Source organism: Dipodomys ordii, unplaced genomic scaffold (assembly GCF_000151885.1).
Source record: "Dipodomys ordii isolate 6190 unplaced genomic scaffold, Dord_2.0 Scaffold102, whole genome shotgun sequence".
Taxonomy (NCBI): domain Eukaryota; kingdom Metazoa; phylum Chordata; class Mammalia; order Rodentia; family Heteromyidae; genus Dipodomys; species Dipodomys ordii.
Genome location: NW_012267318.1, coordinates 6,732,931 through 6,760,465, shown reverse-complemented (window position 1 = coordinate 6,760,465; position 27,535 = coordinate 6,732,931).

Here is a 27,535-nt window from a genome sequence, read left to right as displayed (position 1 = left end):
GACCACTTACTTCTTCTTCCCTTAATATGTCATAAACATAGAGCCTTTATGATAAAGATTAACATTGCTTAATTTCTTTTAAAACAGGAAACAATCCTGCTCCACACAGTTATGTCAGCTGATACATAGTAACCCATTTGATTTACGATCTGTATTATCACGTTTTTATTTTCTCAGGCAAAACAGAATTTCATTCATAATATACCTGATGTGTAGAATTCCTTGTCCAATAATGTATCTTGGAAGAACACACAGTTGTTTCTGAATCTAGCCCTGCTGCAAACAAAGGACTCTCAATACGAGACCTTTCAGTTCTAGGCAATGTTCCCTAAGGTCTAGCACTGGGCAGAGGTTGGAACATGATAATAGTTAGTTGTTATTGCTTGTGTTAACTTTTTATAATATAATAAAATATTTGAGGAAATCAAGAAGGAAGCATAGCCTAGTGCAGTGGCTTATGCCTACAATTCCCACCTACTTGGGAGGCTGATACTGGAGGTTTGCAGTTCTAGGCCAGCCTGAACAAAAAGTTTATGAAACCCCATCTCATGTCATCTCAAGCAATAAAAAGCTGTGTGTGTATTGGCATGTACCTATTATCACAGCTGCTCAGGAAGCATAAATATGGTGATCACAGTTCAGGCAAGCCTGGGAATCATTGTAAGAACAATAAAAGCAAAGTCATGGGGTTGAAATATGGATCACATATTAGAGTGCTTGCCTTGAAGTAGAATTCAAACTCTAGTACTTAAAAAAAGGAAGAAAGGAAGTTCACTTTGGAGATTTCAGTCCATTGTTGGTTGTCCTATTGCTTTAGGCCCATTTATTATAGTGCTATTGTGACAGAAGTAGCCATCTTTAAAGGTTCCATCACTACTCAATAGTACCACAAACCAGGTGACACTAGTAACACATGGGTCTTTGGGGGACATGTATCCAAAAAAAGTATCACTCTCAAGGTTTTGTTTGTACTTTTAGTAGAACATGTTTGAAGGTTGGAATATGGGCGTTTACCTTGGTAGACCTATTTATGTTCATAACTCTCAAATGTACCTTCTCTATAAAATGAAGTGCTGTAGCTGTGTGATATAGTAACTATGAGTATTAGACCTGGGGACAGTTGATGACTAAACCTAGATTCAAGCATTCCAACCAGACTCAAGAATCAAAGAGTTCAGTCCAGATGCTAGGTGAGAGGTACCATGTACAAATGGTATTATTCTCTGCACAGGAACTACATTTCCCAGTTAGCATGAAAGTATCTTCTGCTCACCAAATAATGAGTCCTCAAGGTAAGGAATCCCAAAGCGGATGTGTTCCTTTACATCTTTACGAAAGCATCATAACATTATGTTATGAAAACGTCCAATGAACTATTAAATAACTTTAAGACATTCTCCATACCAGGTTCTTAGGAACAGCAACATCTCTGAAGTCTGTGAAATTTGAAGTTCAAACGTGAATACTTACTTGAATGAGCCAAGGTTATTGGGGCACCACTTGAAACTTTGGTGTTATTCTGGCTTTAGCTCTGTGCTCTCTACTTGAAAGACTGTGAACACTTTTAAGGCCAAAGACTTGTGGTTTTTGTTAAGTTCACTGGTTCATGAGGATCAAGTGAAGGAGTGGGTTGTATCCTGGGTAGAGAATATTGGTGAGGTAGGTATAGAGTGGTCAGCTCCATGTATTACAGAAACAGCATCTGCAGTTCTCATTCTCCTGAGGCGAGACCTTTGATCTGGTTTTCTTAGCAATTTCTAACTACATGGTGGGATACATGTCAAATTCAGTTTATCAAGTCTTGAACGTTATATCTTTTCCTGTCTCAGTGGAAGGTTCTTTTAGTCAATTCATCAACCAAGCAACAAATCTGAGAGTCATCCTAGTTTTAGCCACCTTCCTTAAATATATATTCATTGTCACTAAACTAGCTTGTCTACATTTCTATAAATGTATTAATGCTTCCCCTTGGCATGCCTAATGCCACTGCCCTGGGTTAGGTATTTCCTACCTGAATTGCAGCCTGTAAATTGGTTTTCCCCTCTTTTTGGAATCAAAGGTCACTTATCTCTTACTCAAAGTGTGAAAAAGGTGATCTTCTACTGAGTTAAAGCTGATCATATATCTGTTCTATGGAAAATCCTTAAATGCCTTCATATACCTATTGATAGAAAATCAAATTTTCAGTTTGTTAAACAAAGCTGTTCATGATCTAGTAAAATCTGCTTATCCAGTCTCTTCCATGCCGATACCCATGCGTTTTACTTAGTGTTATAGCCATGTCAAGCTATTCGTAGATACTTAGACATTTCTTCTCTTCACCTTTCTTATGCTTGCATCTTTGAGTCAGGCACCAGTGACTCACATCATCACCCTAGCTTCTCAGGTGGCTAAGATCTGAGGATCTCAATTAGAAGCCAGCAGGACAGGAAAGTCTGTGAGACGCTTATTTCTAATTAACCACTTAAAAATCCAGAAGTGGAACTGTCACTCAAAAAGCTCATGGATAGTACCTAGGTTCTGAGTTCAAGCACCAGTACCAGCACACACACACACACACACACACACACACACACACTTCCTTTCATTGATATGAAATCCCTTATCTTCTTCACATTTGTTCACTTTACCTGGGTTCTCAAGACTCTGCCTATGGAGGGGTCCTGTTCATCTAGAATTTATCACATCATTGTCATTAATATTTGTGTTTCTCTTTCATAGGACTTCCAGCAGTTTAAAATCTAGATTATGCCACTTATATCTGTAACCTCAGTACTAAGAAAATTAATTGAAAATGGTAGGCCTTCATGGAATGTTTAAAGTATAGTATTGGTCTAGTTATTGAATCTGGTAGGAACTTCTTCCAGCTATGGGTAAGTAACAAGAGTTGCTGTTCATCTACATATAAACCAATGATTTGGCAGGAATTTAATACTGAAAAGTATTATGGAGATACATAACACAACAAAAACAATGGGTTTCAGAATATCAAGAAACAAAGTATTGCCATGGGCAGAGGCTTTCTGTTCATCAGAAATTCTTACAGTAATTTTTATCACCCAGGTCAGACTTGTCGTACATGGTTTATTTGTCTTGTTTTGATTTTCTAAAAGTACCAGGGTTTTGGTAGTATGCTATCCTTTCCATTTCCACCTTCTTTATTTTCAACTATATTTCTTTCATTCCTTGACTGACTTTTGAGAATTAAGAAAAATACAATAAAGACATGTCTTCGCTCTATAAGAAATCTCAGTATCCTAAGGATATTCTTGATAAATTATAGAAAATAGACAATGAAGACATGGAGACTTATATGCCTATATCCCAGCTATTCAGGAGATAGAAATGGTTTGTCTAAGAACAAACTAGACAGTGATAGAACACTGCCTTGCAAACATGAGGTCCGGAGTTCATCACCAGAAGAAAAAAGGTAAAGAGAAAAATGCAAAAAACCCAGCAAGGCTTTATATACTAGCCTCTTAGCAATAATTTTTATTTTACCCCAAATAAGGAGGAGGGTAGAAAGGCAGATAATGGGTTAAGTAATGGTTCTCTGTATTCTGGAGGCCACCTGTGTTCTATGCATTTTCTGGAAACTGTTAGAAAAGATAAGGAAGAATTAAAGGATATCTCTGGTCTTTTTTGAGTTTTGAATAATCAAAGACTAGAAGCTTTGCAAATAAACCTGTACTTTAGCAAGAAGAGAGTTAGATGCAGAAGGAGGGAGGGAAGAGATAGTGGTAGTTGGAAAGATCGCCTCTCTCTTGTAGCATCTTTCTTGCTGTCATTTTCAACATGACCATCTTCCTCACAAATTCTTGCCTGGAGTCTACAATTGTTGGAAAAAGTTTCTGAGGATGTTTTTTTTCTTGTTCAAAGGAAAGAGAATCTCATGAAACATTTCTTCCCAGAAGCAGCTACAGGGAAAACTGAGTTGCTTGTCCACTAGGAGAAAACAGCAGTTCCCAAGGGACTATCTTTACATACACAATGGCCCAGGAGATGTAATAGAAATAGTGTCTTACTGTTTCCTTTATATTGTATAAAGGAATATATACATTACACATATATTGTATATTGTATATATAGTACATTGTATGATAAAGCCAAGATTAACTCTTCTAGAATGTTTAAGACCTTCTGCTGGTTGCCTGCAGATTTTGAGAGTTGCCAGGGCTAATATACACTGAGGTATGATTGCAAAACAACATTTATCTCAAGACAGTGAAATAAATATTTTCAATCACAGTGTGATTGAAAATATGCAGTTGCAAGCCTTAGGTGGCTACACTACCTGTATCTACCTTTGAAATCATCCCAGCTACCAACCAAACATTTTCCCCCTCTGAGTTATTTAAAAACAAACTTTTTAACATGGCATATCTGAAAAATGCAAGGCTTTCATTCTGGTTTGTTTTATAACCCTTACTGATTACAAGTTTGCTCTGTATCATTGACTGTTGTAATACATTATACACCTTGTAGACTTGTGCAGCTCATGACTGTGCCAAAAGTTATGCAGCAGATGATAAGTGAGGGAAATTGGCTGTCTGTGGTAATAGGGTGTTTAGATAAAATACAAATTTACAAGTAAAGGAGGATATACATTCTCAATGTTATAAAAACACACGAACAAGGGGCTGGGAAGGTGGGTCAGTAGTAGAGTGCTTGCCTTGCATGCATGAGGCTCTGGGTTCGATTCCTCAGCACCACATAAGCAGAAGAAGCCAGAAGTGGTGCTGTGGCTCAAGTGTTAGAGTGCTAGCCTTCAGCTGAAGAGCCGAGGGACAGTGCCCAGGCCTAGAGTTCAGGCCCCATGGGGAAAAAAACACAAACAAGCCATTCTGCAGGTATTTACTCAGAATCTAATCTGTGTAGCACCTTGCAAAAGTTATTGTCTTCGTGTTGTTTTGTCTCAATGTAAAGCTTACGAATTTGTTATTAATTGGCTATCTCTAACAAAGAAGATTGCAGAAACACTAATTTCCTAAGGTTTCCACATCTCTAAATGTTGACTTTTTTTTGTGCTATACACTTGGAAAAGGGATTAAGAACATTTTAGCAATCAAGGACAGTATGTTCTATGGTCTTTTGAATTGGGTATTGTTAGGAAAAAATTTCAATGTTTCCTGTTAAAGAACTTCAAGAGGAATATAGGGACCATAGCTTTGGGATTGTACAGTAGAAAAGAAACAGGCTCTGTTCTGAACACAGCAGAGGCAAATAGCATCTCCAACTAAAGTAAAGGGTATGTCACCATAGAGAGGTGAGATTTAGTGAAGTTTCCTCTTAAATGTAGGAATCCTTTACTTAGAGTCCTTGACTTTGGTTGCAGAATAAGAACCTCTGGACAAGTCACCATGGTAAGAAAACATGGCAGAGCTTTGTTGAGTACGTAAACAAGCAGGCAAGCAGACAAACAAGTAGAAGTTCAGGGTCACACTCTAGTAGAGTGTGGGTGCTCTCATAGGGAGATACAGAAAGACAGACAGAGAGGCACACACACACACACACACACACACACACACACAAAGCTCCTTGAGCTGTTGGGGTATTGACAGGGTAAAGGCAAGGGGGGGGTCTGGCTTCAAAATTATGTAAAGATAGGTACTTTGTCTTTGCTCTAAACACAACTGGTATCATTTTCTGAGTTTCCAGGTAAGAATGCATCCTGTCATAAAACAGATCCTTATCTTTGAGATAAGTAGACACTTAAGTTTTGGGGAAGCATTTTTTCTGAGGAAGGCATACATCCTGTTGGACAAGTGCTAATTCTTTTTTTAGATTCTTTATTCTTTTTTTTTTTGTCTGTTGTGGGGCCTGAACTCTGGACCTGGTCACTGTCCCTCAGCTCTTTAGCTCAAGGCTCTACCACTTGAGCCACAGCACTACTTCTGGCTTTTTCTGCTTATATGGTGCTGAGGAATCGAACTCAGACCTCATGCATGCAAGGCAAGCGCTCTACCACTGAGCCACCTTCCCAGTCCCTAAGTGTTAATTCTTGGAGTGAGGAATGCATCCTTCAGGAAGGAATGCACCCTGTTGTCTCTTTTTAAAGCAAAGATGGCACTTCTATGTTTCTAAACAGTATATTTCTGAGATGCCTTCACCAGGCCTCAGTTTCCTTAAATTTTACTGTTTCTTTTTTCCCTAAATGACTTTGGTCCCTTAGTCTTAAGGGCAGTACATGAAGGAATGGCTCCTGTATCTGCTGCAAGCTGACCATATCTCATTTTTCCCTAGTCGATCTGCTTCAGGTGGAGTCAGAGAATGGAAAATTACTGAGAGGAAGCATGATAGGTAAGGGAGATTTTCACTAAAACAGCAAGTAGGATTCTTTCTAAAGACAATCACGTTTGATCAGAAATTACCTGATGAATGATATAGAATGAGGAATCCCAACACTGATGATTGTTAGATATCGAGGGTGAGAAGTTGTTATTGCTACACTGATATAGCACGGTTCTTGCTAAAATTAAATTTTACCAAAAAAAATGCTTAGTTGAGCTTAAGAGAAGATTCAAGAGTCTGACTAAAGTTTGGTCAATCAGAACTCTATCAGCATTTTCCACAACCGTAAGTGACCAATGAAAAACAAAACCCACTAGAATGGCCCTACTCAAGAACAAGATACTATGAGGTAATAAAAACAGATCGAGTCTATAAACAACAAAGTAGGGCCCCAGAGATGAGAAACACCCAGGAAATCCTCCATCATGACAAACAGAGTGCAGGAGAGAGGCTTATGATAATAAATTTCAGTTTCCTGGTGTTCAGGTTCCTTAGTAATTGCACAGCTGTGAATATGTGAGAGATGAGCTACTGGCTGTTATAACTACCATACTTGCTTTTGTGCTGCATCATCTTCCAACCCCTTCCAGGTAGCTGTAGCCACAGATGAAAGTTATTCTGCCAGAGTTAGACCATAGGACCTTAAATTAAGAGTTTTTTCCTCTATTTCCTAGTAGCAAAAATGAAAGTTCCTCAGTCTTCCCAATTTTCACATTATTTTACTGGAAGAAAACTCAGAAGTAATCCCCCTCCCCCTTTAGAAGAAAGAACTCTGTGAATGTGTCATCAGTCTAAACAACATACCTCAAAACAATTGACACAGATTTATTTAGTCACTAAATAATCTTGGTGAATTTCATGAGTAGCTGCATGCAGGCAAACTTTATAGTCCTACATTTTGAAATGAGATGCCAAAGTCAAGAAGTCCAAAGCAGAAAGGAAATTTGACTGAATAAATTCATACGAATGTGTAAATTACTAAAAGCCCTTTAGCACTCTTGGAAACATCTGCATTTTTAACAGACGCTCTGTTGATCCAAATAAATCTGTGACAAGGGGGTAATTCTGGCATTGTCACATAGTAAAATAAAAACAAATCAAACCAAGTTGCAGAAACTGCCTTAGAGGCAGGAGTGAAATGCAGGCAGTCTCGTCCTATAATCTGTGTGTCTCCCACTGGAGTTTCCCTCTCTTCTTGAAGCTGTCTTTGTTGTATGGGAATTTGGGGGGGTTGTTTTGTTTTGTTTTTAATAATGTCTCCCATAAGCAGAAGTTGAGGATGGAAAACAAAATCCTGGTAAAGAAGAGTTCTGGTGATTGTAAATAAGGTTTGTTTGCATATATCAGTGGTCCATAATCGTTTATTATAAATGGACTTGTGTATGGATTGATTTGTCTATCAAAATATCTGAAGTGTAGAGATGGCAAGCCACAATTGAGAGACTAACTTTAGTTCTAGATGTCAAGAACTTGGAAAACATCCAGTCCCACTGGTCCCTTAGGCTAGACTGATCCTGCCTGTGAACTTCCTTTAAGAAAAACAACCAGTTCCACCATTCATTTTTATTAACTCCACATTCTCAAAGGAATCATTACATATTCCATTGAATATCAAAACTAAATTTATTTCATTCCATGCTGAACTATTTTACTGGATGTAATTATCCAGGAAGCCAATTGTGACCTCCAATATAAGGAGGAATATTTGTGCATATCCTGCCCCCATTCTGCCTATTTTGTTGCAAGTCATCAGATTCTTTCAGGAATAAGGAAAATGATTTTTTATTCCTAGTGGAATGATTTCAGGAGCAGCATACTTGCTATTAGTAGCACAGAGCAGCTAAGAAACTCTTCTTCAGAAACTCTTTTTCAATTAAGATAGAAGTCATCAAAAGGAATTGACTTTTAGCTAGTTCACATCACTGGTGATATTAATGTCTACTGGAAAAGAAAATAGGTGAGCTGCTCTGATAAGACCTAGGATTTAGAAGTGAAAGTTCTAGGTCAACACTGCCCAGAGATGCTTAACTTGAACCACATTTGAATTTTCTAGCAGCCACATGGGGGGAAAAAGCAAAAAAATAGGTGAACGTAATTAATATTAATTTTTTGTCAGTTGTGGGGCCTGAACTCTGGGTACTTTACCACTTGAGCCACCGCGCCACTTCCAGCTTTTTCTGCTTATGTGGTGCTGAGGAATCGAACCCAGGTCCTCATGCATGCAAGGCAAGCACTCCACCACTGAGCCACCTTCCCAGCCCAATATTAATAATTTTTTATTGAAACAAATATATGCAGCATGTTATCATTTCGATGTATAATTAATCTACCAAAGTTTCCTTTTTAACTTCTGTCTTCAAAGAGAATATTTTACACATGTTGAACTAGCCAAATTCCATTTGTTCTATAGCTTTAAGTGACTGATGGATAGAGCAATTTCAGGAGCTAATGAAAATATGGAATTCTTATGAAATCTAAGTTATAGAGAATAATAAGAGAGCTGGGCACTGGTGGCTCATGCCTATATCCTAGCTACTTAGGAGGCTGAGATCTGAGGATCATGGTTTGATGCCAGCTCAGGCAGGAAACGCCATGAGACTCTTTTCTTCAATTAGACACCAGAAAACTGGAAGTAGAGCTGTGGCTTAAAGTGGTGGAGTTCTAGCCTTAAGTGTAAAAGCTCATGGACAGCATCCAGGTCCTGAATTCAAGCCCTACAAACAACAACAACAAAAATAAGATAAATTAAAATAAAATAAAAATAAAAGGAGAGAAAATTGCCTAGTTTTGGACAGTGGTTCCCAAAAAATAGACTTTTTGAAGGAAATTTATGTACAGCAGATATAATTTACTGAACAGGATTCAGGTGGCTATAAAAGCATTGATATTGCATTAATTAAAGGATGAGGTTGCAATTCATTTCTAAATGATTCTGGTTTTCACAAGGTAAGAAAAACAGCTTTCCTCCTGGGATGGGATTGAGGGGAAAAAAAGGTAAAATCTAGAAAGACAACTTAAAATTCCCCATGAATATATAAACCTAAAGGGGTACAGTAGACTTCTAAACCTAATATACATAATTATTTCCCTGGATTTAAGTGAAGCCCAAATGTCAGTTCTGCAATAAAGTAATTTATGTATATGTGAAGTGTTTTGTTAAATGTGAAGCGCAGAAACATTCACATGTTATTGTTATTGGCTAAAGAAAGGACTGTTTGTGGGGATGAACTATCTGTCTGGGAAAATCCATCATCACAGACCATCATTAATTGTGAGAAACTTGTTCCCCTACATAGACAACACAGGGTGCTGGAGGTCAGGGAAGGCTGTTTTCCCATTGAGGGCAATCTAAGATTTGTTTTATCAAAACATTTATTGCTCATATTTTAGAGTTGTCAGCCCATTACCCTCATTTTATATTTAGTGTGAGGGTATGTGATGCTCAATAATTACTTTTTCCCCTCAACGTGAGCTTCCAGTGGCTTCATAAAAGTGATAAATGTCTCTTCTTGGACACACAAAATAGAGATTGGCAGGCAATTTAAAGTTTAGATTTCCCAGCAGAGGCATTACTACCAAGGAGATCATGCACTGATTCTCCTTAGCTTTGAAGGATGTTAAAATTAGGCCAAGATTTTTATGGTCTCAACTTCCTTCTGCCCAAAGGCTTTTGTACCCTTCAGTTTCTGCGTCAGTTATTACTCTGTTTTCCAAGTTGTATCCCCCTGGAGTAAGTAGCCATTCACACATGATCCTTAAAGCAGTCATTTCAAGTGGCTCTAGGCTTTGCTGAGACCTTTGTGTGTGGGAGAAAAATTACTTTCTTGGGAAATGGCTTAGGAAGACATGACAGCATTTTTGCACCAGGAGACAAGTGAATTATTTGACAGCATGTCCTGTAAATCAGTGCACTCAAAGCTTTCTATAAATAGCTGGTTCTGAAATACTGTATGAAAAAATATACCATTTTATTAAAGGAGAAGATTTTCTCACACTTCATTCTGTTTGGTCTTCACAATGACCTTGTCACGGCATTCAAAAGATAGCACATTTTAGATGCAGTAACTTAAGCCAGAATATTTGAATGACTTGACCAAAGCCACACAGTTGATACTGAAAACCACCAGCATCTAGTGGTTTTACCACTCTGCACCATATCATCTCCTCTCCTACATCTTTATAAGTGGTATTTTCCACACCACAAAACCTGGAAACAATATAGCTACTTGCTCTTTTTCTGGCTCTGTTCCCATTCTCTGTTAAGTCCAACTTCTACAATTTCTACTGACACTTCTAGGAGTCTTTATTCCTGGGAATCTTGGTCGAACTGGGACCTGGGAAGAAAGAGTTTACAAATGTTTGAACTTAGATTTGTTGGCTACTTGGTGGTGAGCTCTATTTGTTTGCTTACTGGTTTTCTTTAAAGTTACTTTATGATCCAGTTGAGCATCTATAGTATTATCTATAACCCACATATCATGGAGCAGCTGCAACCCTCAAAGGCACTGGGACTATCGCAGTATTACTGTCTCTCACATGTCTAGTCCAGGTCCATGACGTTCTAGGTAGCCCAGACTCCAGATGAAAAGGTAGCCCACTCAGGAGGGAAAAGTGCCCTATGCCCCTCTCCCATCTTCCCTTGTTCCACAGGCTGTTAAACACTGCCCTCCACAGAGCCTTTAAAGAAACTGCTCCTTTCACTTTCATTACTTCACTTTCTATTATTGTAGCCTCCTCTCACTTGGCAGTCGACAAAGCCTGAGGCAGAGAAATCAGGTAACAATTCCCACACAGCTCCCACCCATGACTTCATTCCTTTGTCAATAACCCATTGAATTCAAACACAGCAGACTTTCCTGAGGATGAGCTATTTCCCTAAATATCCTTACATTTTTTTCCAGCCAACAGACTCAGCTAGGCCCAGCCTGTCTATCCATTTACACAGAGACAAGTCCAAGGTTGTTGGTCGAGCTGAAGCCATCACCACAATTCCCCAACCTCAAACATTGTCTCTATTAAATATTTTGTTACCCATTGTACATGTGTTGAATCATAGCCATGTTTTCTTCCTGAATGCCAAATCCTTTCCCAATTGTTCATTTAATCTTATTTTCTTTCATATCATTTCTAAGGATGCCTGAGAAAACTGGCATATAATGGGTATGTATATTAAGTGAAGTGGCTGAAAGACAAACTTTGCTGAAAGATTAAAGAGTAACTTTTCTTAGGCACATTTCTAGGTTTTTCTATTAGTAAATATTTATTTCCCCATAGACTATGGACATGCCTTAAATTGAGTGCTAAGCCCTGAGTTCATATTCCAAAAATTCTTTCAAGGCAAAAAGCTACATATTAACAGTGTCTTTTTCATCTTCAAGATTTTCTTCCTTATTGACATAAATAAAAGTGTTAGGAGTAGAATAGTAGAATCTTAATTATTAGTAAGGGAAACACATTAATGACTATAACACTGTGTTAATTTAAAAACTAGATCTCAAGTGAAATTAAAACCCATTCAGAGATTTTAAGGAAGGTTACTATAACCTTCCTTAAATTACCAGCTTCCTAGATCTGTTCAATAAAAGGATATGCAGATACTCATAAATACATAATATAACATTTTTTAAATCTAAATTTTGTGAGGCATAACGCAAGTGGTTTTATGTGGTGTAGAGTTTAAGAGTGAGTCATGGGAATTGCATCTGAAGAGAAGTTATAGCCAAGTTTAAAATACCATCACTTCCTTTTTGGAGAGACTTCAAGAAGGAAATGAGATTTCCAACACTCTTTTGCTTTAAGTAGGATGTTGAGGTTTGTAGAAGCCAATAAATCCCAGACCTCTCAGATTCAAAACCAATTGAGAAATATATACAAGTAACAAAAAAAAGTCATCTTGGTGGTATAGTGATGAGCATAGTTGCCTTCCAAATAACAGAAAAAGTTCATAACAAATACTTGATTTCTGGTAAAACTGAACTAGAAAGCATGCAGAGACCTCTAATTACCTGCATATTTTCTGCCTTGTTTTATATTAAATAATTTTTTTTGATTCTAAGGGAACCAACTAAATATTTTCAGGCCTCTATAGAAAATGAAGGGCTGGCAAAGCATTATAAAAGCATTACCATTTCTCAAAGGAGAAATAAAAAGAGACTGGGACTCATGTGCCTAGTGAGCCCTTCCCTTATTTCATGTCAGATAAGCCAGGAATCATCAAGCTCTTTGTAAAGTGCCACGAAATAAATATGTCAGGCTTTAAGAGGCCATGTGGTCTTTGTTCCAACTACTTGATTCTGGTGGTTGTATAATAACAGATGTAGACAATATATAAGCAAATATGGTGGCTGTTATATTTCAAGGGCTGCCTTAATGAAGTATTGCTAATTGGGTAGCTTCAATGATAGTAATGTATTGTCTCACAGTTCTGAAGGTGAGAAGTCAAACTTAGGTGTAGGCAGGAGTTATGTCCTTGTGAGGGTTTTGATGTAGAATCTACTCTACACTTCCGTGATTTGCTGGTAATCCTTGACATTTCTTGGCTTGTAGAACCATCACTGTGTTTTCTGCCTTCATCTTTCCCTGATATTCTTTCTGTATGTGTATCTCTCTCCAGTGTCTTAAAAAAATAAAGATACTAGCCATATTGAGTTAGAGAACTACTTTAGTGCAACTAGTATAACAAATTATATCTACAATGAAGCTTTTTAAGAGTGTCATATTTTGAAATATTGATTGGATTTCAAACTATCAATACTAGAGAGACACAATTCAACTCATAAAAGCTATGGTCCAATAAAACCTTACATATGGCATGAAAATGAATGCCATATATCCTGAGAAATTTTATTTTTAACTCAGCCATTTAAAATATGTAAATGTATATAGGTTGTACAAACCTGGGCCCAAGCTAGAGTTAAATACCTTCCAGAGGAAAGACCAAGTAAGGGAGAAAGGAGTCAAAATATATTCTCCAAGTCTCATTCCTCCAGGGGTGGGAATCAAGTTGGATTGAGACTGTGAATGGTATATCAAATGTCTCATATCAGCTAACCCAAAGACCATGGCTAACTTGGAGACAGACTATATCCAAGGTGGTGTTATGCAGTACTGCCCCAATGGTGATGAGATTGTCTAAATAACAGAGAAGACAATGAAATAGGAAAAATAAACATAACAGAGAGATTATGTGAGTATTTAGAAAAAGAGAAGGAAGGGTAACATACAGTGTTGGTTTTAGAGCATTTAAAATCCATAATGCATTGTAGTCGGAATTAACCAACTTGGTCAAAGTAATTCAGGAGAGGATAAAACGGAAGTGTGAAACCTGGAGGAAAGGGTAGTGCAGAAATCTGGACTGAGTCTGCAAGAACCTAAACTGAGGTTTTGGCTAAAAGTGAAAAACAAGTATTAAACAAAATATCCTTCTTTTCTCTAGTGACTATAAAATTTCTCTAAGATTCTTTTATTTCTGAAGTTCTCATAGTGTTTATTAATTATTATTTATATTTATATTATTTATATTGTAAGAAATGCAATGGCAACATGTGCACATGTATAGACATTAGTGCTGGTAGATACAATTTTGGTTGGCAATTTGTTTTCAACTCTTAATTTACTAGATTGTTTTTAAGTCTTTATATGCTAGTGGTTTGCTGCGTAATATTTTTTATAAGTTTCATAAATCAACTGATTATTGTCAGGGATGGTCTGATTACTCTAAATTCCATTCTTAAAATCTAGACATCAAGCTGCATGACTCAGTATAGACCTTGAAGACTTCATTATTTCAAACTTCCAGATTGCCCAAACTTAGACTTTAACAAATTTTAGACTTTAACAAACTTTAACAGACTTAGAGATTATCAAAGACCTCTGAGCGATAATTAAAGGTCAATGTTTTTTCTATAAAAGCACTAAAAATGATTCTGCAACTTCTGTGAATCTCCTGCTAAAAATTCTTGATTGCATTATTTGATGCTAGTGCACAAAGAGGTAGGTAGTAAGATTACTATTAGACTTTTTAGCTCTAGACACAAGACAATCTTCAAATGGAGCATTTACTTTAAGATTACCAAACTCTAGAACCCATCAATATTTATTTTGTTTTGTCATCTCAGCAGTTCCCAGAAACAGATTTTGAAATTGACTAGTAGAACCAACCCAAGATTTTCAGTTTAACTTTCTCCTCCCATGCTTATTATTGAGATCTTTTTTATTTTTAACTTGCTTTCGTGATTTTATGATATTGTGCCTATTACTGCCAAGAGAAACAAAAGTTTTTTGAGAAGATGTAGAATATAAATAATAAATGGTTGTGTTGCATCACTTGTCCAGGTGACTTTTCCTCTATTTCATATCTTTGTCTCCTTTGTTCACTCTTAATGCTGTCTCAGGTTTTGATGATTTTCCTCCTGGGTGTCTTAATCGATACCTCCCTTCCTGAAATACTATATTTAAAATAGAATATATTGGATTTAAGAAACATATTAGTTTTTGTTTGCTTGTGTTTTTTTGTTTTTGTTTGTTTTTTGTTTTTTTTGGGGGGGAGGGTCTGGTTGTGGGCCTGAACTCTGGGCCTGGACACTGTCCCTCAGCTCTTCAGCTCAAGACTAGCTCTCTACCACTTGAGCCACAGCGCCACTTCCAGCTTTTTTCTTTTTTCTTATGTGGTGCTGAGGAATCGAATCCAGGGCCTCATGCATGCAAGGCAAGTGCTCTCCCACTGAGCCACCTGCCCAGCCCGCTTGTGTTTTGGGCTATAGAGAGAGCCTAGTCTAGCCTTAACTCATGAGTTTCCTGCCTCAGGTTCCTGAGTGCTGGGATAACAGATGTGAATCACCTCTCCTGACATCCATACATCAGCTTTTAAAAGAAACTATGTTTTTTTTAATTAAAATTAAATGAAAATCATTTTAGCTATGTTTCTTGGGATTCTTTGGCTTGAAAATGAAAGAGACACAATTTCACTTCATTTAAGTAAATAAAAGGATCTATTAAACTCAGAAAATTTGAAAAGCCTACCTGTCTAGGTTTAGCTAAGACTAGATCCAAGAGCTAAGCTTAAGGCCCCTTTGTCTATTTCTGCTTTCTATATGTTTGTTCCATGTGGTGCAGGTGGTCTCCCAAAATATAGCACCAAGGACTCGTAGCAGTTTCACATTGCCCTGGCAGCAGCTATTCCTTGTATAAAAAAAATGCAACTGTCCATTTTTTTCTATTAATTTCAGAGAAAACTTCCAAAAGAGCTTTTATTGTCCTGGATTTGTTGATGTCACCTTCTTTGGAATTACAGAGCCTGAAGAAATTGTGGATTTAGTTAGCCAGGCTTCTATGATGCAAACCTTGAAGAACCCCAAAAGGCATTAACCCCATCCAAACCACTTGGATTCAGAATGGGGAAAAGAGAGTTCCCCAAAGAGATTCGGAGTTAACAAAGCTTAACTACTCTTCTCATACACCTTGTTCACCATTTTCAAAAATTTCCAAATGATCCCTGCTTAATATAGTGCAAATTATCCATCCAGGAAAAAACTATCCCACCTTCACTTAAGAAGAGAAAACTCTTGGGCTCATTCACTTACTTTTTTTCTCCAGTTTAATTCCACAGTCTCTAAATTAAGGAATTTTTCATAGTTAGGTTTAAATGTAGTTTCTTACGTCTTAGCTAAAGGAAACATTAAAGACTCAATTTGTCGTGGTAGATAGAAAACACTTAGTGAAGTAAAATTTGGAAAAGGAGAGGAAGGCAGTTAGTAAACAGCACTCTCAAGTTTATAGCAACTGTCTCTACTGCTAAGCAAAGAGAGCAAGGACTCACTGACCTGGCAGTGAAATGAGTTGTTCCACAATCTGGTTGGCCTCCTCCCCTGCCTCCCCATTATCTTTCTGGAGCTACTTGAAGGATGGGTGCTTAGGTGTGCTTTTGTTCAAACAGCAATCACATTTCTGTTCTTGTTCATGCTGGTGTAAGTTTGGGACCTGAGATTTGCCTTAGGAGTTGAGGGTTCCAGATGTAATTGGCAAGCCTTAGCATTTCTCTGATAATGTCACTGACTGACTTTTTTGTCTTTTTCTTTTTTGGTACTGGGATTAGAACCCAGGACCTTGCATTTGCTAAGCAAATGCTTTGCCACTGAGCTATATCCCAGCCTTACTGACTGACTTTATAGAAAGACTTTGTCATTGGTTGGTCTGTGAATTTCTTGGGTACTTCCTGAAAGGGTAACACTGTTGTTGGCCAACAGTACAGTTTCAACCCTTACTGATTCTTCCTCTAAACAACGGGCTTTAATGCCCCACCTTTTGGCTTATACATTTGGAATTTGAACTGGGAGATACTGGGCAGCAATTATACAGACCAAACCCTCAGTGATAAAATTTGGGGAGATGGGAGGGCAAGGATGGTAAGGGAAAAACAAAGGAGGAAGCAACAATGCTTGATAAGAAATGTACTCATTACCTTGCTCATGTAATTGTAACCCCTCTGTACAGTATTTTCACAATAAAAATTAATAAAAAATATTGGGGGAGTCAGGTTTTGTCAAAGAGTTTTAACTATTCTCTTTGTTAATCCTGGGAAGTAGAGAGAGCAACACTTGTGTAGAAGCTGGAAGTATTTGAAATGCTCTCTGTTCAATAGCTCACCAGAACCTCAATCTGTTTTCTCATTATGTGCTACACTTGTACTGACTACATGAAGCAGAGATTTACACATCTGCTATGTCAAAAGCTCCTGGTTATCTGCTACTGGTCTTTTGCAATGCTAGGTGCAGGCAAAAAGGATGACTTGACTCTTAATGAGAAATAAATCTTCCTTCTGTTATTTCAGAACTTTCAGATGAACATAAAAACTATCTCTTTTTTTATTATCTTATTGAAGATTGAAAGTAGCCAACACCCTCCACCATTCTGACATCTTTTCTCTAGTTCTCTATCTTAGCCTTGACATTTTTGTGATTTGAGTTCTAAGACACACCAGACATCTTTTAAATGGTTTCTTTGCCATCAAACAGTAGGTTTTTGCTTTTTTTCTAACTAGGAATGGAAATCCTATATCTCACCACAGATCAACCAGTAGATCATTTTATGGCTTGCTAGTTCTACTTCTAGTTTTCAAATACTTTATGAGTTATGCAAATTATAGAAACCCAGTGCATAAAAATTGAAATAGAAAGAATGTATTAGAATGCCCAGCAATATAGTAGTTTTCAAACGTATTAGTTATAGAAGTTCAGTGTCACAAGGGCAATTTTTTTCCATTGTCTTTACTACTTGATTTGGTTTTAGTATAAAATTGTGCTACTTGTCAACAACTGCTATTGATGCAGCTATAAGCTTTCTTTAGGCTCAGAGGTAATAACACAGCCAAAATTGTAAATGCAAACATGGTTAAGCATCCCTAATCCAACAATCAGGAATTCTAAATGCTTCAGTCCAAAGTTTTCTGAGAGCTTCAAGCATAAAATGTCACACTGACTTCATGTGACTCAAAGTCACATGAATGTGACTCTCTCTCATTAATGATTTTATGTAAAATTATCATTAAGCAATGTAAAAAATAGATGAATTTTGACTTTGTCTTAGGGCCCACCCCACAATACAAGCCCTGAACACTTCTGGTCCAAAGAATTTCAGACAAGACTTGTCTGGTCACCTGAACATTTTCTAGAACATTACTGGGACACAGTAATTCTAATAGATTTTTGACAACTATCAATTACCTCTGGATTGAGGGAGAGGAGCAGATGCTGAGATTGAGAATGACAAAGGAATAGTTTTCCTGAACAGATGCTAAATAAAAATGTTGATATCACTGGGCACCAGTTGCTCACACCTGTAATCCTAGCTATTCAGGAGGCTGAGATCTGAGGATTACAGTTCAAAGCCAGCTCAGGAAGAAAAGTATGTAAGACTCTTACCTCCAATTAACTACCAGAACACCAGAAGTAGAATTATGGCTCAAAGTGACTGAGCACTATCCTTGAACCAAAGAATCTCAGTGACAGCACCTAGGCCCTGAGTTCAAGCCCCACAACTGACAGAAAAAAAGGAAACACTGATATTTCCCAAATAAGGTACATCATTAAAAAAATGAAAGTCTAATTCATAAACATAATTTGGCCTTAATTTAATATTATCATATAATTATTTAATACATATTTTCTACAGCATAATGATTATTCAAATTTGGACTCAGAATTCCTTTAACTTTTTAAAGTCATTAAAGACCTCGAAAACATATTGTTACTGGGTTATAGCAATGGATTATATCTAAATTAGACATCAAACTGAAAATTTCAAATTGTATAAATACAATAATATTAAAAACCTAGACTATTTCAGGGAAACATTACTATATTTTCCAAAACAAATTTAGTAAGAAAATGTCTGTGTGTGTGTGTGTGTGTGTGTGTGTGTGTGTGTTGGTATTAGGCTTAAATTCAGTTTCTGCATTATTCCTTAGGTTTTTCACTCAGGTATAGTGATCTACCACTTGAGCCACAACTCTATTTTCTGTTTTTTGCTAATGAACTAGAAACAAGAGTCTCTGGATTTGAACAGACATCCTTGTATCTCAGCTTCCTGAATAGTTAGAGATACAAGCATGAGCCATTGGCTCCAGGCAAAAGGTGATTTTATAGTTTTTTTTTAAAAACTCTATTCTTTGTTTCTTTCTTTTACATTTTTGTTAATCTATTTCTGCTTCAACTTATTTCTATGATATTTTGGTGGAGGAAAATCAGACCCTTACAGTTAGCTGAAAAAAGCAAAGTATTTTACTAGCCTTTCTTATTCTAAACCTAAACTTAATAAGTGGTAATTTTTTCACATGTACAACCTGAAACTATATCAGAAAGGATTTGCATTCAGTTATAATAAAAGTCACTCACCATATTTGTACTTTGAATGCATAAATATGCATGATTTCATAACACCATACCTTGGTTATTTGGAAAAGTTGTTTCAGGGAGTTCTGTGGTTCTTTCAAAACTTGCTATATTTAGGAAAAACAAAAAAGTTGGTAAATTTTATCAAATGATATAAAAATTAGCTTCTATTACTACCATTCTCCAAAAAGTCTAAATTAAAATTTTTTAACTTTAAAATTAAAATTTCCCCCTTCTATTATTGGTAACAAATGGTTTTAGTGATCAGCTCTCTGTCATTTTTAAGTAAAGGTCTGTGAAGCATCCAAATGTGAGCAGGTATAGTTTTCCTGTCAGTTGTTTGTACAGGTAAAAAAAATGGTCTTTCATGAGAAAAGTATCTGGTTCAGCATGCAACTCAAATCAGACATGCTTTTCCTTAAGTAATTTCCTATATAATAAAAGTGCTTTATGCTTACTTCCTGTGCTGTCACACAGAATATTGAAAATAGAGACATGCTAGACTTGAGATTCAAAAAATTATGTTTTGTTGCTTCATCAAGGACATTCTTTTCTTTCTTTCTTTTTTTATTGTGAAAATACTGTACAGAGGGGTTACAATTACATGGGCAAGATAATGAGTACATTTCTTATCAAGCATTGTAGCCTCCTCCTTTGTTTCTCCTTCCCATCCCTTCCCATACCCCTCCCCCCCTGCACCAAAATTGTGAAGTTTGTTTTCGACATAACGACTTGTACATCTCATTGTTGCAATGGGTCCACCTGTATCCCTATTTAAACGATTTGTTTTTCCCCATCTCCTCCACAAATTATACCGACATCAAATACAGTGAAAGCAGGGGTTACACTGTGGGGGAGAGACATACAAAGCAACAAAGAAATAATCTTATAAATGAGTTAGAAACAATTGCATGGAAAAAAATTGAATACATATCTTAGGGTTCATTTCCCTAACATCACCTTATCTGACTATTTCTGCTTGACTCAGACATATGCTAGTTATTGCAAATAAGGGAAACCATGGGAACTATGTTTCTTTGGGCCTGGCTTATTTCACTTAATATAATTTTTTCCAAGTCTTTCCATTTCCTAACAAATGGGGCAAAGTCATTCTTTCTGATGGAGGCATAGAATTCCATTGTGTATACAGACCACATTTTCTTGATCCATTCATCTACTGAGGGGCATCTGGGTTGGTTCCATATCTTAGCTATAGTAAATAATGCTGCAATAAACGTAGTTGTGCTGGTAGCTTTAGTGTAGTCTTGTTTGTGAGCATTTGGGTAAATGCCCAAAAGTGGGATTGCTGGGTCATAGGGGAGCTCTATGTGGAGTCTTTTTTTTTCCTTTTCTTTTTTGGTACTGGGGATCCAACCCAGGACGTTGCACTTGCTAGGCAAGCGCTTTGCCACTGAGCTACATCCCAGCCCTATGTGGAGTCTTTTGAGGAACCTCCATACTACTTTCCAAAGTGGCTGAACAAGTTTACACTCCCATTCTTAAATGAAGCTTGCACATTATATGACGATGAAGGACACAGTGATGGGAGGTAGCATTTGGAGATACATCTTGATTTGTGCTATGACACCAAGCAGTTTTACCACCATTTTCTTCTCTCCACCAGGACAAATATCAACATAATGAAAAAAAAGCAAGGAACATCTCAATATTTTAAAGCAATTAATTTTGTTCTCATAACCCCTAAATGATCAGAGCCTCACAAGGATCTAAATACCACACATTGGGAACTATAGCTGTTCAAAACAAAAACAAAACAACAACAACCAAAAATCCATGAACTACTACCTTATTTTTTAGTTTTGGCCAATTGTGAGGCTTAAACTCAAGGCATAAGCACTATCCCTAAGGCCTTTTTGTTTTTGTTTTTGTCTGTTTTTGCTCAAGGCTAATATGCTCTACTACTTGAGCCACAGCTATACTTCTGGCTTTTTGCTGGTTGATTGGAGATGAGTCTCATGCAGTTTCCTGCCTGAACTGGCTATGCACTGTTATCCCCAGATTTCAGCCTCCTGAATAGCTATGCATATAGGTGTGAGCTACTAGCACCCGGCATTATACACTCCTTTTTAATCTGTCATTTTTCTCATTGTGATAATAAATTTCAAATGAGACTGAAATGCTTTGTTCTAGATTTCAAGAGTCCAGGGGGTAGACAAACAAATTGTCTTTTTATTTTTTTACAGTACTGGGGTTTGAACTCAGGGCCTTGAGCTTACTCAACTATAGTTCTACCAATCAAACCATACATCTGATCCTGCTTTTTGCTGGTTATTTTGGAGATAGAGTCTCATCGACTTTTCTATCTAGGTGGGCCTTAAAATGGCTCTCTGGATCTTAGCCTTCTGAGTAGCTAGGATTACAGGTTTGAGCCATCAGTATCTGGCCCAAAACTTGCCCTTCTTTTAAAAGTCATATTTTATTTAAGAAATTTAATTTTAAGGGCTAATAGTTGTGTATTTTTGTATCTGTACAAAATTACATATCATTTTTGTAGCTGATAATGTTTTCTCCATTACTACATATGAAATGTAACTACTGTGAAATGACTATTTCCCTCTCTCCTTAGCCTAAGTGATGTAAAACTTAATGCTTCGCTGGGCACATAGATGACATGAAAACAATGTTCATTTTTCTTTCTCCCATCAGTTTACTTTTTTCCGTTTGAAGCTGAAGCATAGCAAGGAGCAGATTGTAGATTCATATGGGATTGTGTTCATTTTCCTTCTTTCACTTGTAACTGAGCATCAAATTGGTGTGAATAGGACCTTGGGAGCCAGTTTAAGGCACATGGAGATGCAGGATTACCAAAGGAGAAGAAGCAAAGGAGAGAATGATGAGGAATGATGTGTGAAAATAGAATAACAAAACCCATTTTCATTGTAAAAGAAAAAAAAGAAGAAGAAAGAAAAGGTAGAAGGACAAGAAAGAGTAATAGAGTAAATTTAATTCACCCTCGTATGCATGTTTGGAAATACTAATGAAACATTTTATATAGTTAAGATAAACTGATAATAAATTTTAGGATTGAAGTGGTAACTGAAAGAATTTTCTGTAAAAGTCGAACCTTTCCAGAGATATCTCATGGAGAGATCTTGAATTTCTTTTTTAAGGAGATGTGGAGAATTTGAAAAGTAATTAAGGTGACTGTTGGAAAGATGGGTGATATGGTAAAGAGGTTATTGTCTTTGCAGGTTTTTTTAATATCATGTGACTTTTTCTAATATTAATCCTGTTTTCTTTCTGTAAAGATCATGTATCCAGTAATTATAACATACATACTGAAACATTATTATTGTGTGTGTGTGTGTGTGTGTGTGTGTGTGTGTGTGTGTGTGTGTGTGTGTGGTGTGTATGTGTATGTCTGCATGTGTATATCAGTCCTGGGACTTGAACTCAAGGTCACAAGCCAGCTTTTTGATAAGGCTAGTGCTAGTGCTCTATCACTTGAGCTATAGCTCAACTTCAGGCTTTTTGGAGTAATTAACTGGAGATAAGAAGCTCATGGACTTTCCTGCCTAGGCTGGTTTTGAACAGCAATTCTCAGATCTCAGCCTCCTAAATACCTAGGAGTATACATGTGAGCCACTGGTGCCTGGCTGAAAATTATTTTATAATACTTAAAGCAAGTTATTACTTTTCTATATAACTTTAAAGATGCAAAAAGCCTAAGTCAACATATCATAAAGAATTATAAACTAAAATGATTAGAATTTTTTCTTCACTATGAAACTTCACGAGTGAATCTACCCTCACAACACATTGCCTGTTATAGTTTAGTTCTACCTTAATAGTCTTTGGCAGCTCTTGATTCCTTTTCCTGCTAAATACATAAACAAAATAATAGAATAAATTGCCACAATCTGAGGCAGAAAGAATTTCATCAAACATTTGCTCAATTGTGTCTGATGAAAAAATAAGCTAATGGTACTCAGAATAAATTTACTTAGAAGCAAGAAAATTGCATTAGACATCTCTAAAATATTCTGTTCAAATATTGCTAAGGCTAATAATTATAAATGCAGATAGTACAATAGTATGAGATATACTCTAGGTGGTACGGAGAAATTCTTGTGCATATAATAACATAAAACCTTAAAGAATTGCCATTGTTATTTCCCTTTCTCTGATTTTTTTCTGGTCTTTAGCTTTATTTCAATTCTGTTTCAAAAATGTGTAATTTTTTAACTTCAGTTAAGTAATTGTACACTAGAAAAGACTGATATTTTGGTCTGCATAGATAGCTGATCAGGGTTTTAGTGGTCTTACCACTAAAGTCAAAAACTTAGTAAATTCACTGTTAGAGAATGAACATTTGTATGCCCCTAAAACTTACATGTTGAAGACCTAACTCACAGGATGATGATTATTTGAGCCTTTGGGGGATAATTACATTCAAATGAGGTCCTATGGGAGGGATTATCATGATGGAATTAGTGTCTTAATAAGATGAAGAGGAGACAGAAGTTCATTTTCTGTCTACCTTGAGAGGACACAACAAAGTGACCATCTGCAGCCCAGAAGAAGGTCCTCACCAGAACGTCATCATACTACAGTTCCGGCCTCCTCAAGAGGCAAGCAAAAGAAATGCTATTTATTATTTAAGCGACGTGTTTTGTCAGGGCTGTCTTTGGTGAACATTAATACTTGTTAAGATCTTTTAACTTCTCAGGCTCAGTTGTGTCTTTTGTAAAAATGTATCAGATTAAATAAAAGTATCAGATTAACTAATTTTGAGATTAGTTACTGTGCCAGAATTTGAACCACTATCTACTCAAAATACTAATTTCCTTCTGGTACAGAGAATTTGAGACTTTTTCAAAGTCCCTCTCTCAGCTAATTAGCATTTGTAAAGCATTACATCTAAAAATGTTCAATTTGAAATATGAAGGAGCACACTAAATACTTTTTTCACTATTTTATTCCATAGCTTCAAACACAGCAGCTGTAGTCTTTACTTTAGATCCTCTTGTTGTCTATAACACTCATCACTATTCAATGTAAGAATTATTTGTCTCTCATCCTGCAAATATTGTAGTTGAAATTACCATTTAGCTTATATTACTCAGATTGTTTTTTTCTTTTTCAGTCATGGGGCTTGAATTCTGGGCCTCAGTGCTGTCCCTCAGCTCTTTAGCTCAAGGATAACACTCTATCACTTGAGTCACAGCATTATTTCTGGTTTTCTGGTGGTTTATTGGAGATAAGAGATTCACGGACTTTCCTGCCTAGGCTGGCTTTGTACCACGATCCTGAGCAGCTACGATTACAGGCATGAGCCACTGATGCCCAGAAACTCAGCTGTTTGTTTAAAAAAAATAGAGAACATTTAGAACACACAATTTTACTGGTTATACTTTCCCTCTAATTTTCTGGTTATATTTTCTCATGCTATTAGTAGCAATCTTATCAGTGTATTTCTTGGCTATCACAAAAATGTGAATATTTAAAAGTACTGAATTAATTACCTACCTAATAAAATATAAGGTCTCCAAAAATCTTTAATGATAAGTTATTAGAGCAATTTGAATTTTGGTCTATTTAACTCTCGCCTGTATCATTTTCATGGCATTTCTTCCATCAACACCTCTCCCCAGAATGCAACAGTAGAAAAGAGTCTAAGTTCATGCAACAATTGAAGCTTATCAGTTGTCACATGGGGCTTATAAATATTTTATGTTGGCTTAAAACTCTAGAATAAATGTGCTATTTTTCTTTGTTTACAATGGACGCTTTTACAACTTCAGTTTAACAACCTATGTCTTACAGTCTTTTTTTTTTTTTTACTGAAACCAGTCCATAGGCACTACTACTCTTTTTTATTAGTCACTATTTTAATGTTTCATGTATGCTAGTAAAAAGGTGTTTGTTATTGATGCACACAGTAAAAGAACTCATCATGTCGTAATGCAGAGCCTTGTATCTGTATTTATCGGTTCTCATGGTACTAAAGTATATACTAGAACCACAAAAAGAAACCACACATCATCCAAATCATTTATCATTTCAAAATTCCAAGGGTTATACATGCTAGGAAACTCTCACACATTTAACTCCATCTTCACCAAACTGATCCGCTCCACAATAAGTCACTGGGCCAATGAGAAGAATGTGACATAGTCACATTCATAGAAGTATATGAAATATTTGGCACTTAATATATGTTGGACTGTGATAATTAGCTCTCACTAGAAAGGGAAAGAATGCTATTGATCTTTAAGTCAGGTAGTAGATTAAATAAATAAATGAACTAGTTTTGTTACTTAATAAACTAAATAAACTTGAAAGGTTTTCACATAGTAGAAGCAAAATAAATAGATCAATGCCAAGATAAATATAGAGTATGGTTTAGTGATTCAACTGTGATTTAGCACTAAATACTAATTATACCAACTGTTTACTGAATCTTCTCATGATCTTAGAAAAATGTTCTCACTTCTTTACGAAAATGGAGAATATCCAAAGCTGACATAATGATAGCTTCAACTTAGATGAAAGTAGAAATGAAATTTAAGGCTGAGAATAATCCTGTAAGCAATTATTAAGATGACTGATATTATTCAAAGGACTCACAACACATTTAGTCTTCATGAAAAGGAAGTAGACAGCATGATTTTTAGCTAAATATTTAGCACATAACATAAACAACGCAAATGTAAGCATGAAGAAACACACTATACCAGTCTTTCTAGGAGAATAATTAATGCTTTTGAAACCATAAAGGTCTTGGAATATACCTAGACTTATGTGAGGTCATTCTAATTAAGCAAAGCATATTTTAAAAACATTCTCTTAATATTTGTAAAGTTAGAAGAAAAGTCTTTTTTTTCTTATTATAAAGAATAACCACAGAGAAAGTCTGCTGAGAAAATAGGCTCTGTTTGGGCCTATTTCTCTTACACAACATCTGTTTCTTGTTATATTTGGAGTTCAGTTGAGAATAATGATGCATATAGGATAATAGCAATGTGCAGACAGTAGCTTATCACACAACCAAAATTTATACTGAAATAAAACTATATAAAGATTTTTGTTTAACCAAAAATCCTATAGAGTTCGAATTAAGGTTATGACTCACAGTTCTTCCTTATTTAAAATCAGCAAATAAAATCAGCTGTATCAATTATCATTATAAAATCATGAAATATCAGAGTGTTGTTCTCTATATATTGCTGTCCTCATATTGCACAAAGAGATTATAATTATGGAAAGCCACATAAGACCTTAACACTTAGACCCATATTATAGTTACTTACTATTACAGATGTCACAAGTATCTGACCTGAATTAATATGTGCAAAATAATATTAAGTATAAGAAGTGAAATTACATGATTTATGAAATGATAAATTAGGCAGAGACTTGTATATTAATAATGAGATCATAAGGAAGTTTTTATCAAGAGTATGTGTTTATCTATATAAATGCACACATATAAAATATATACCTATGTTAATATACTATAAAGATATAACATTTAACTATACACAACATATGTCCATCTAACTATAGACAACATATATCCATGTAGATATTATAGAAACTCCTAAGTAATAATAATGATAGCCAGGTGCGGGTGGCTTACGCCTGTCATCCTGGCTATTCAGGAAGCTGAGATCTGAGGATCATGGTTCGAAGCCAACCCAGGCAGGAAAGTCCAGGAGACTTTTATCTCCAATAAACTGCTCAGAAAAAGCCGGAAATGGTGTTGTGGCTCAAATAGTAGAGCTCTAGCCTTGAGCACAAAGAGGCTCAAGGACAGCACCCAGGCCCTGAGTTCAAGCCTCAGAACTGGCAATAATAATAATAGTAATAGCAGCAATAATAATGAAAACTATATTGAATGGAAGCATATGTACTCTGCTATTGTAATTTCTCATTTTCACAACTTGCCTCAAAGATATTTATCCTTCTTTAAAACAGCAAATTACCAAACATGGAAAGATTATTACTCCAAGATGAAAACTGACATAAATCCATAAATCATTCATTAGGAGAGAAGGACAAAAGAAAGAATTTTTTTTAATTTAAAAGCATGGATAAACTCTTTGTCTCTTCTCCCAGCTTTACACAAAGGCAATACATACATAGAAAGTATTTCTGGCCAGGCGCCATTGGCTCACGCCTATAATCCTAGCTACTCAGGAGACTGAGATCTGAGGATCGCGGTTCAAAGCCAGCCCTGGCAGGAGAGACCGTGAGACTCTTATCTCCAATAAACCACTAGAAAACCAGAAGTGGCATTGTAGCTCAAGTGGTAGAGTGCTTGCCTTGAGATGAAGAGCGTAGGGACAGTGCCCAGGCCCAGAGTTCAAGCCCCACAACCGACCAAAAAAAAA